The sequence below is a fragment of the Solea senegalensis genome, unplaced genomic scaffold (assembly GCF_019176455.1).
Source record: "Solea senegalensis isolate Sse05_10M unplaced genomic scaffold, IFAPA_SoseM_1 scf7180000017754, whole genome shotgun sequence".
NCBI classification, from domain to species: domain Eukaryota; kingdom Metazoa; phylum Chordata; class Actinopteri; order Pleuronectiformes; family Soleidae; genus Solea; species Solea senegalensis.
The window spans coordinates 94,050-106,961 of record NW_025322513.1 but is presented as its reverse complement, the minus strand read 5'-3'; the positions used below and the strand labels follow the sequence as shown (position 1 = coordinate 106,961).

General features: G+C 43.1%; 1 long non-coding RNA gene across 1 annotated transcript in view; it reads right to left on the bottom strand.

The window, feature by feature from the left end:
* Nucleotides 1–12,912, bottom strand: part of LOC122764903 — an 85,120-nt gene that overhangs the window by 48,875 nt on the left and 23,333 nt on the right. The window contains exon 2 of the long non-coding RNA XR_006359899.1: nucleotides 2,601–2,641. This is a non-coding gene — a long non-coding RNA (uncharacterized LOC122764903). The remainder of the gene's footprint in view (nucleotides 1–2,600; nucleotides 2,642–12,912) is intronic.

Sequence of the window (12,912 nt, the reverse complement as noted above, 5' to 3'; positions counted from 1 at the left end):
GAGGGATCAAAACACACTATCTCACGTTACCGACGACCTCACACACTGACACTTGCAGGCCCGGAGATGAATGCGCTGGCACTAGTGTAGATGACACGGCGGCGTCTTCAGCTGCTCTCTCGCACACACTCGCATGAACTTCTTTAGACATTACCCAGAGGACCCCGTGTGCGTAAATGCAAATGACCGAGTCGGTTGAATCAGACGTTAAGCAGACTTTACCCTGCCAGCTCGCGAGCACAAAGCCCGTGTAATGTCCGATTAGGCCCATGTGTGAATACAGCTGGTTATCGTCTCAAGAATTCACAGCAAAGACCCAGTTGATGACGTTGCTATTCTGCCACCTAAGCCCCACCCACCACCACCACCACCACCACCTCCTCCTAAGCCAAATACTGGATTTCCACTAGCATCTCGCAGACGGTTCTGATTGAGTGCAGCTTGTGTGAAAAGTCATTGAATCAAGTCTAAACATCTTCACTGTGTCATGTGAAGCACGGGATGTTTGTTTGTGCGTTTGATGACTGGCGCGAGAAGAAGGCCGAGTAATCATTCTGACCTCTACTTTTTAAATAAGACTGAAGTAGGCAGGTTCTGTGTGTGTGTGTCGAGTTGTGTTGAGCTGCAAAAAAAAAAAGAAAAAAAAAAACCTCTTGGCATTGGAGCCAATTTAGTGCAAAATCTCTTTGCCGAGGTCTGTGGAAGTGTGACAAATAGGGTTCCTCCGCTGCCAGTAATGTTGTTATGTTGAACCCTTCACGGAAAGGATGTTCTTTTCGACACCAACCGCACAATCGCGAGCTGAAAAAAAGATTTGTTACAAATGTGGGAATAAAAGTGCAAAAATAGTAATAAATAACTTCCACTTTCATTAACTAGGCTAATTTGGAAAAAGACAAACAGCCTTTCGAGACTACGTCCACACTCGTGTTGGATAACACCCAATAAGGAAGTGGAGTAAACTACTTTTGAAAGACTTGCTAAAATGCAAAGCAGGAGTTTTCACAACCAAAATCAGGTTTGAAATACTAGCAACGACCTCAGAGCTCTTAAACTCTGAGGTCATGCGGAGAAAAATGTGCAACTCTGCACATAGCTTTTATCTCGCGAGTTCACTCTGGTGTTGTGCTTCTAAAATGTCACCTCTTTGTTTATTGTAGTTATGCAACATGACATATGCTTCGCTTTGCCGAAAGCAAAAATGTCCCGTTGGCGGGGCGGTGGGATTGAATTCTTGGACGTAATTGCAGTTAAGGCAAAGACAGAAGTGCGGAGTAATTACATTGCCTTGCAGCTCGTTGGCAGCGGTAGCTCGGAGCGTCTGCATGCTCGTGTCCTCGGTTTAAACCTCTCGCTGCACCAACGAGAGAAAGAGGAAGAACCTGTCTGCAAAAAAGACTCCCCCCCTTCCCCCCTCCCCGTTTCACTGACTGTAGACATGACTCCTCCTAAGCAAAGACCCGCAACCGTTAATTTCCGCGCCGCTGCCGAGCGAGCGGAAAATTTGCATTTGCTAATTCTGTATGCAAACATCATGTGTCAATCAAAAAATAAATCTGCCTTTCAATTTAAAGTTTAAATGAGTGGCATTAAAGTTTATCCCCGGGTTTCTGGGGAGCGAATAAAAGTGAGTACACATACTATTAATGTTCAAAGCATAGCGGCAGCCGTGGACTTCCCTGTGTGTAACCTTATAGCCCCGAGCTGTCAGTGTAAATGCATGGCTGTGGCCTGTGTGGAATCTGGATATCAGTGTATGTGTGTGTGAGTGAGTGAGTGAGTGAGTGAGTGTGTCCACGCTGTCTGCGTATTGTCTGAGTCGACGGTGTGTAACGTCTGCATGCAAACATGTCCAAAGCGCCCGTGTCCAAACATCAACATGTGTCCGTGTGTGTGTGTGTTTTTCAGTACAAAGCAACTTTATCCGCCTTTATGCGGCCCTTTCAACGCCCCCGCTAGCCACACACACACACACACACACACGCATACACAAACATACATCACGCATCCTTTTGCTGACACGCACATGTCACCACGGCGGCCAGATACAGCCAGACAAGACAAGCTCCTGACAGAGAAGCAGAGACCACCATACTGGCAGAGCCAGAGAGAGGACAGCTGTTGCGATTCGTGAATCACCAAAAAAAAAAAAAAGAAACGACAACATTTTCAAATGAGTCAAAACAACTAAAAATTAATTTGGGGGAATTTTCCGCAGTGACGGGGAAAAAGACCAAGCGGTTTACGCTTCCATATAGTTTCCCTCGTTCGGACACATGCTGGACAGGTTCATGGCGTTTCTGAGGCTTTTCACACATGTGGTTCCCATTGTAGATTTTTGATTTCATACAGAGCCACTCGGCGCTCGGCTATCATCTCGGCGGCGGTGACGTCATGTGACGGCAGAGCAAATTTACAAGACGACACAGATTCGCCGCTGATTCGGTCGAGCGAGAGCAACACTTGTGTCTATTTATAAAAACAAAAAAAGGGAGAAATGAAATAGTTTCACGGACCCGCGGCTCACGAGACTTACTCAGCAAAAACTTATGAGTGGTGTTTTTGTGCACAAGCGCCAACAAAGACAACGTAAATCTTACCTTTGACGGGACTAAACGTCAGGACGATCCTCCTCTTCGCCCTGTAAACAAACAAGCCCAGAGTTATTAATCTGATATGTGGTCAGTCAAACAAAGGCACTTAGTTCACCACCAAGTGCTTTTGGGACATTTTAGTTCAACACCATAAATAATGTTAATCAAATAATAAAGCCTTTTAAATGCGACGGAAATGCTAGAAATATGTGTGCGGAGGGTTTGCAGTCGGTTAAAAAAAGAAAAAATCAAACAAAGTACTGCGCCACTGAATAAATTGCATTAATGAGCTAAGGTTTTGTATAAATACTGGAATCTGGAAGGAAAAACAACATCAGTCAGCTCAAACAACATTAGAGAAGCATCTCTTGAGTGATCTTTACTCTCTATGCCTAATCATTTTTGATTATGTAACGGTGAGCACTTAATCAGGTCGCATTCAAGCAGTATACAGGAAGTGAAAATATACATATGTATGCAGCCTGCAGGGAGTTCAGTGCAGTCTTATCTACTCTGTGCATTCATTCCTCCCCTTCTTTCTTCCCATCTGGTTTCCATTCTGTCCACCTGCCCATCAGTCTGCAGCTCGGGACAGGTGAGCCTATTACATGCTTCTCACACTGTCTGCAACACACGCACGCACGCACGCACGCACAAAAACCACACTAGCTCCACTTCACGGTAGCTTAGCGCGCCACACACACACATCAGCCAAATCTGCAGCGCAGTAAAACGGCTGTTACCGCAGCCACGTCACGCTCCTGATGAAGCGGTCTAGAGTTGAATATGAAAGCTGGTAAGAAGAAAAAAAAAAAAAAAAAAAGGGGGCCATTACTGGAGAGTAGAGGACACAAGAAGAGAACGGGGCATAATAGAATAAGATAGGTTGAGCCCTGGAAATTGACCTTTCAGCCAACCGCCAAAATTTGATTAGAAATGGAACTGTTCGGTGTAATTGAGTCAACGACTGAAATGGAATTAAATCCTTACTGAGGCAGCGTCTGCGTAAAACAGAGGAGTTACACCGCTACAATTATTATATATACTGTATATATATACATATATATATATATATATATGTGTATATATATACACACATGTGATGTAATTACATCTCACTAGTTGTAATTTCTGGAATTTGGTGACCCACATAAAAAGACTTTATTTAAACAACCAAATTGTTGATAACAAAGTTCGATTAACCACCAAACTCTGATCAGCCACTTCCAATACACACAACTATAACAATTTAGTGTCATTAAGAAAAAAACTAAGCAGCCTACAACAAAATTAGCGCAGACTGTTTTCAAAATTCACGTCTTTTAGCTTAAATAAGTCCTGCTTTGCAGACTCTTTTCAGCCTAAACTTTGTGAAGCATTTCGTTGATATTTAGGGGTTTACATATCCCATTCTACACTGAATAGTGACTATCATCATGGATGATGATCAGTGCATAATCACTCATCTCAACAGCTTAAAAAATGGTCTAAATGGTGGCTCTTTACAAAGATGAGAGAGTGATTAAATCATTATGTATTCACAATAAGTCACAGAAGTCAGTCCATCTCTGTTCCCAGTGGCTAAAAGGCAATTCATTCATTCATTGATTAATGCATCTATTTACGGCGTCACTATCTGCCTGGTTGACTTGAAACAGAGTAACAGAGCGCTAAAGAAAGAGAAAAGTTAGGGCAGTGCTTATTGTTGATGCCACGCAACAACAAGGCAGAATGTGCTATTATGAGACATCACCTTTAAGAAAAACTCTCTCTCTCTCCCTCTTATTGTTTTGTCCCTGCTCTTTCTGTACAGTACCTCACTCTCTCCCGCTTGCTCTCCCTGTTCCTCTCAAACACAAAAAACCACCCCCATTTGTTGCCTTCCATTTTCTCCGTCTTCCAGACTTTGAAACCACTTTTTTTTTCCCCAACTCGACAGTTCCATGAACTCTCCGGATGATACCGCGGCGGGATTTCAAATACACACAAATACGACTAATAATAACACTAATAATCATAACAGCAACGATAACAGTGAACCGAAAAGAAAAAGGAGAATTAAAATAATCCAAAAACAAAACTCTCGGCATCTCAGCGAAAACAAACTCCCACAGGCTGCTCCACACTGGGGCCTTCACATTATTAGCAGTCCAGGCTAAACGAGTTTATATTAGCAGTGAAAGTGTGATTATTCGAGAAAAAGGGAGAATAAGGAGGATAAAAGCTGAATATACAGAGAAAGGGAGGGATTAAAATAGATGTGATGGGACTGTTAACAGTGAGAGAAAATCTCTGAGATAATTACACACTCAGCATGTGCTTTTTCCTCCAACACATCGCCCCGATTCCACAGCCACGGATATGCAAACTACATATTTGTTTTTAAATAATATTCAATCACAGCACTGTAACATCACAGCATGGGTGAAATCTGAAAATCCTGGCCGTCTATGATCTGATTGAGAGGATACAGACACAAAAATGTGACAATGAAAGCGGTAAACTCACCTATAATCCCTGTTCTTTCTGAAACCAAGACAAAGAAAGTGACACAAAAGTGTGTGTGTGTGTGTGTGTGTGGTTTTTTTTTCCTCCAAATGATTAAAAATCCAGGCTGCATTGTTAAATCTGTGCCGATTGTTTTTCCCTCAAATCCTGCATTTCCACCCTTTTTGATCTTGGACCCACTCATGCTAAACCTGGAGGGTCTTTAATTTGCAGTACAAAGGGAGAATCTTAATGGGCTTAGTGACAAACACTGGATTACTTTTGTAACCAAAGCACATGTACTGAAACTGAATGCTAATCTTCTTTTTTTCTTCTTCTTCTTTAATTTTAATTACTATACACTTTGTTATCAAGCTTTTCTCAGCAAGAGACAGAGACGTGGCGGTTTTCCATGTCTACTGGCCTTACATAATGCACTTTACAAACAGATGTCTTTGCCACACTGTGAGTTCCTATCGGGGATAAGGGATTACATCAAACTCGGAAAGAAGCCACGAGCAAAAAGCCGGGATTGCATTTATTCATTTGTCTGTTTGCCTGTCGGTTTACTTCCAATAAAACTTGAGGTCAAATTGAATGTTTTCTTATCATCTTTAAAGAATTTTCCTTTTTTTTCCTTTTTTTAGGAGAGCAAACGTAAATATAATAATGTTGTTTGCACAAATAAACTAACAATAAAAGAGTTTAAGATTAAAAGGTTACCCCAGCAGAGTGACTACTGTAAATCAATGGGGCTAAAAGGAGACACAGAAGCCACTGAGCTGCACACCGAACAAAATCCAATGTGAATGCAACCAACAGTCCACCACCCCCCCCCCTCCAATTCTCTCACTTCTGCTCTGTTTCCCTGCCGGTTCGGCAAAAGCCGGGACTATTATTAGCAGCCAGGGGGATCAGGTTAAGAAGATGAGGGCGGAGAGACACAGAGAATTTAACTGTGGGCACTGTAAACGGGGGGAAAACCCACTGAAAACAGGCTGATCTGTGAGTATATTCACTACGACACAGTCAGGCAGATGTAGCTCAAGACACTGAACTACACCTGTCACTGATCCTCTTTACACCTGGTGTTTAAATGAGTTCTCTGTGATTGGGATTGTACGTACAGGTGCAGCAAGAAGACCCGGGTGCAAGACCCGACCAGAACAAGGGTCTTTCTGCATGGAGTTTGCATGTTCTCCACTCTAAATTGACCATAGGTGAGAGTGAACGGTTGTTTGTGTCTATATGTGGGCCTGCGATGGACTGGCACAGCACGGCCTGTGACGCTCATGAGGAGAAAGCGGTAGAAAATGGACGGACGGAGTGTCCGACAACTACGTCGGTGGCTCCGAGCACAGCTGACGTGAAAGCGGCGACAAAGCTGTGCAGTCTCATCTGCTTTTTCGAAGACGACTTGACGTCAAGGAGGGGATGGAGGGTGGAGACACATTCTAATGCCAGGTGTAAAGGCCAGGATGAGTACAACGATGTGTTTCTCTTTTTTATGCAAGGCAACGTTAAGATGAGAATCAGTGATCATGAGAAAGTGAAGCAGCACGGCTTCGATAAAATAAAATAAAAAACTCTTTAAAGCCAAAATAGCAAATGCAGAAGCTCTCAAAACATTACAAACAACAATAAACATGCCTTCATGTGCATTTATACTATTTTCCTTTTTATGATTTTGAGTGGGCCGAGCAATGACAAGACATTATAAATCAACCTGAACAATATGTAGAAGATAATGGTGGGAAAAGCAATAAAGCCTGACAGTGACGAGAAGGAGGAGGAGGAGGAGGAGGAGGAAGAAAAAAAGGCCAACATAAGGATAGCACAGTTAAGATGTCAGAGGTTAAAGAGAGCAAAGTGGAGGCAGATAATTCAGACTATAAGCCTCATAATCTGCTTCATAACTGTCATCTGACATCACTGCAGCAGATGCTTTATCTGGGATCCTGTTCTCTCTCTCTGCCAATTCTAATGTAATGGGGCGGGGGTCTCTCGCTCTGTGTCGCACTGTAATGTAATAAAAAACAGAGAGGACACAGCGAGAGAGAGAGAGAAGAGAGGGATGGCTTGGTACGGTCATGTCTCTGTCACTGTATGGACTCGGAGATGCAATATGAGGGCCTGTCTGTAGTTTCAAGTGGCACTACTTTGTTTCTTAAGTCACTGCACCATAAAAAATGGGGGAATGTGTTGAATTAATGTTTATGGCCACAGGTGTTTTGCATATATTGCACAGTTTGCTTTGCTTACAGAGGGACAACTCGTGCACCGACTGACCTGCTTCTAATTAAGTCGTTAAAAAAATCTACATTTTACTACACTATCTCAACTTGAGATGCCCTCACAGTACATAAAAAAACAAAAAACACAACAAATTATTTATAGAGGTGGGCAAAAGTGCAGCGGATGGCCCGTATAGATTAAGAAATACTTTTGGCTGATGTGTTAGGCCCGATTTTCTTGATTTAAATAAACTTTTATTGAACAACGACACATTTTAAATAAAAATAATCAACCAAATATACAAAACAACAAAGAACTATCAAATAAATGTAATAAATAATGACTATCAAATGTCCAAGAACAAAAAGTATGTAAAAAATAATGATCGGTCAAATAATTGAATAATATTTATTGGTCTATATTTAATGATTTACCAGTATTGACAATTTGTCTTCATAATTTTTAGTGCAGTTTCCCTAAATGGCCGTTAAACCGGTGTGAAAAGTTTCTATTATGACATCGAGGGGCGTTTACAGGCAGCTGTAGCCAACAGGTCACACCCATTTAGTGATTCCAAAAAAAAAAAGCACCTATAGACACAAAATTTGGCAGCTTTGTGGACAAACCTTACTTGACCTACGGTAAGTTGCCAGCACCATAGGGGCCAATATATACTCCACTGCTGCAAGTGAAGTGCAACAGGAGGGCTGCACATTGTTCAGAGTGATAAAAACATAGTTTCATCTCAGAGACAAACAAAGAATAACAAAGAGGGGGAAAAAAATAATGAGCCCAAGAGCCAGAGAAAAGGACAAAGAGAGGAGAGTGAAAATCCCAGAGGGACGCTCAGGAGATTCACTCTCATCGCTGAGTGTGTGTGTGTGTGTGTGTGTGTCTCTGTACCGCGAGATGTAAAAAGGCAGTCAAAGCAAGAGCAAGGGAGGAAGAGAGGGGAGAGAAAAGATGAGGAAGGACAAACGACGGAGGTGGGAGAAGGGAAAAAAAAAAAGTCATTGTATTCTCTCGTCGAGTAGGCTGATAAAAAAAAACAAAAAACGCTCTGGCTTGCCTTGTGATGGCAACGCAAGGTTGGAGGGAGGAAAGGAAACAAACAAAGGAAAGGAAGCGATATAAGGCAACATGAATTCATAGCTGCAATTCATTTCATATAAGTTGGAGGAAAAGAAAAGAGGTTGTGATTTCAGAGAAGCATATTCTTTATCCCCGCCGACAAATTACACCCAATTTCACTTTGCTCATCGGGGTGAGGTGAAGGTAAACGTGGGTAATTCCCTGTATGAGGTGTTTAGCATTGCAAACATATCGACGACCTTTCCTAAACCCGGCTCTACAATAACGCACCACAGGCTGTGTGTTGTTGCGCCTACATTTTTCTCCAGCTTTTAAACTGGTTAAAACGCGACAAACTGTGTAGTTGTACATGCTCTATTTATACCGTAGCACAAAGTATTTTTTATTTTTTTTATTTTTTTTACCTGGAAATCCACTCTGTCTCGCTTTACTCCCACATTTATTTCACAACCTTGTCTGGCAGATTAAGGCAAACACACCTCTACAGACTTTGCCGTTCATGCGAGAGATGCCATGTGACAACACAGCAAGGTGATCTCGTGACTAAATGTGACTGTCCATCCTTTAGTTCAACTTCACGTTAGACTGGCTCTTGAATGTGAGCGACTGACAGATGCAAATCCGAACCAAGCTGGAATAAAATTCAGTGCACAGAGTTTGGCAGGCTAAAAAGAGAGTGACTAAAGAGTGTCACACCATCCCCTGGCAATACTAGACGAAGAGAAGAAGAGATGCAGAGATAGAGAGGAGAGTTAGGACGGAAAGAAAAGAGGCAAAATGACTGGCACAGTGATAAAAAAGACTGTCAGCTCTGCTGGGGCGTCAATAAAATAGCGGAAGTGAATGAGTCGTGGAAGGATCAGAAAGTGGTAAACAGGAAGTCAAAAAAAAAACATTTAAAATGAGTGAGGTGTGCCAAAGTGATCTGGCACCCCTTCTGGACTGTGTACAAGCGAGGGTGGAGTCAAATATAAAATAAAATAAAACAAAAAGAGAGACATAAGCAGGATGGGATATACGCCGTCACAGCCGGCCAAAAGATGGGAGAGATTGATGACAAGGCCAAGTGGACGGCTACCAAGAAAGAGAGGGATGAAGGGAACACAAAGGAGCAAAACTGGACTAAACTGGGCTTAACTGCTGATCAAACGGAGGGAGGGATAGAGGTAGAGTAGAGGGGCGGGGCGTCGACTTAGAGAGAGCAGAACAGTGTGAAACTGACATGAAAATGAGAGGATGCTTGGGGGAAAGCCAGTGAGTGGCAACACCTGTGGTTTGTGCAGGTTTAGGGTAGGTTGGCTCGGCGCGATAAGATAACTGCCACCTTATCTGTGGCAGTCAGACTGTAAACACACATACACACACAAAGTGACATCAACACACGTTTCCTTTGGCCGGGGGAAAAAAGGCCAGACATGGGCAGAACACTATTAGGAGACTGGCAGATAGGTGTTTGGGGCCTGTTGCGGAAATTGACTCAGGTGGTTATTTCTGTGTGTTGTTTTGTGTGTACACTAAACACACACACACACGAGGGGGGCTTAACTATGTGCAGGAGTGGGCGACAATCATTGAAACATGATGTCGTATGTAAGTTGGAAACAGACTGCAATTCTACTCCAAGAGTGATTTTGGAAGACAGCAAAATCCCAAACTTCTTTTTTAAAAGAGGATAAAAAACAAAATTTAACATTAATTCAACACGTGCACCGACTAATAACACTTTAATAGAGCAAACTAACATCTGAACATTTATGGTATATACATAACAAGTGTCCCAAGGGAATCGGCAGATTAATACGATGAGACGAATCGAGATCATGATGTGGCATCATTACTTTGGAGGACAGTCAGGCACAGAGATTGGATTTTTATACCCTCATCGCTGTGACATGAAGACTGTGAGAGCCAGCCGGTCATCTACGACCATAAATGTTAATTAACAGCCTTAGCTGCCGGACATTCATTTCCTGTTATAGCCGAAGGGGAGGACTCGTAAAAAAAAAAAAGGGTGCATGCACATGCGAGTATGTGTGTGTGAGACAGTGTATATGTCCTCATATATGGGATTTCATTTGTGTGTGTGTGTGTGTGTGTGTGTGTGCGGCATCATGTGTGACAACGTGTGAAAGAGTGTGTGTGTGCGGTTACAAGGACACACTGGTGATGAAAACTGTCCCAAAGGCTCCTCTGTCCTTTCCTAATACGCCTAATAAGCCGTCAGCACAAACCATAACTAGCTAGTCACGCCATGACAACATAATAAAGCTGCACGGGGACAAAGTCAGGTAAAAGTCACACCATGGCCACGTATTACAGGCACACACACTCACTCACTCAGTGGCTTGACAAGCGGCCAGTGTGCGGCACAGGTCATAGTCTGGGACAAGGTCACACGATGGCCTCATAATACAACACACTCACTGGCCATTTGTATTAGGTATTCCAGTTCAACTGCTCATTGACGCAAATGTCTCTTCAGACAATCTCACGGCAGCCACTGCAGACATGGTCAAGAATCCCTGAATCAAACTGAGAATCGGCATGAAATGACGGAAAGATTTTTGATACTGTGTCTTTTTAACACCGCAGTATATCTCGGGACCGGTATCTAGCCGACGCCTCGAGAGAATGGTGGAGAAGAGGAGATGATATCTAGTGAGTGACAGTTCTCTGGGCAAAAATGCCTTGTTGATGCCCGAGGTCAGAGGAGAATGACCGGACTGGTTTGAAATGATAGTAAGGCAAGAAGGGTTCTAAGGGTTCCGAATAAAGTGTTTAGACCACAATAGTAAGGTCATTGAGTGATGTCATCGTCTCATTTGACCAAAGTGAGTCAGAAGCACCACAACGACGTCATGAAAAGGTAAAGTGGACGTTACATTTTCAGCTATGTCAGAATTATCATTTCAGAGAGATCGAGTGACGGCTCCATGCCATGACACAAGACTCAAACCCAAGTCTTGAACGGTGATGAAACAAGGAACCCTAGCAGTGGAAAACCTAGCTAATGGAGACGAGTCATAACTCTCTCTCTTTCCATCTCACCATCCTCCCCTCTCCCTGCTCCCTCATGCCCCATCAATCAATCCATTTATCCATTCTTCCTCATCCACCCACTCCTCTTATCTATCTAAAAGTATATTAGAACACCGCCATTTCAAGCCAGTGCAGTATTTTGACCATGAAGATGTTTTACAGCACCCCCACACGCCGCTCGCCCTCCCACTCTTGAACCTCACCTTCCCTAAACAGATAGGCGAAAAGCCCCCGTGTTGGAGCCACGGTTCAGTGGTTTCTAATTATGTGTTCACTGTAGGAGGCTGGTCAGAATATTTCATGTAGACCCGTGAGAGGGAGATAAAAGAGGCGGGAGGGAATGAAGAAGGAAGGGGAAATATAGAGAGGCAGGAGAGAGAGATTGAGACGAGTGTGAGGAAGAGCAACCCACTGTACACCGTACATAAATGCAGTTGATTTATTGTCTGCATTGTCCAGGAGTGCCATTAAACAACTTTAAGTCAGAGCAGCAGAGGAGAACAAGAAGAGTAGGGAGTAGTTTGTATGAGAAGAGGAGGAAGAATTCCACAGGGACAGTTTTGAAGATTAGTTTGCGCCATCTTTACATTTACATCATACATTCATTTGAAACAAGCGGCACAGTGGTGCCCCAGCCACCACCTCACAATGTGTCCCTGCTGTGCACCTCTACAGTCAATGCATGAAGGAGAGCAGTTAGCATCTCCGCCCCTGCCCCCGCGTGAACTCCAGCTGCCTGACATGCAGCTTAGGTTAATTGGCAACTTTAAATTGCCTGTAGGTGTGAACGTGGGCATGACACTTCTCTATGTGATGTGGAAGGCTACTCAAGAGAATACTGCAGATCTGTTGGCAGCAGCAGAACAGTATTAGCTCAGCGAAACATGAGCTTTGATCGAGCAGTTAATCACATTTATAGCGCGGGGTTGCATGGACTCACGACCACATTGTTTTTATATGACTCAAGCCACTGTTTTTGGCTCATTCTAGCGACGTCAGCCCTAACCTTGGCGCACTGGTCCACCGTGACGCGAGAGAGTAAATAACACAGTCAAATGTCAACCGAAGTCACCTGACATTGGCGGCTTTATCATCATTAGAAGAGCGTTTGGAAGGGGGGGGAAATGGCAACAATGCTAACATTTTCCAATTATCGACTTTTCTGAAAAGTAAAGTTCAAGTAAACAAAACACAAATAGCATCTGCGGCGTTGCCTACGTCAGTTTTGATCAATGACACACCAGTACCAACAATGACAATACATAATATTTACAGTTTCAACAGCCAAATAGCTCACACTGTATCGTCATCCTTACTCATCCTGTACATTAACTTTTCAACGACGTTTGTTTTTTTTCAGTTAGACAGATATCGCGATGTATCAGAATGGCTGTATCGTGATATTATTGGTATCATGAACCACATATCGTGAGGTACCTTGTGATTCCTACCCCTACTTAGGAGT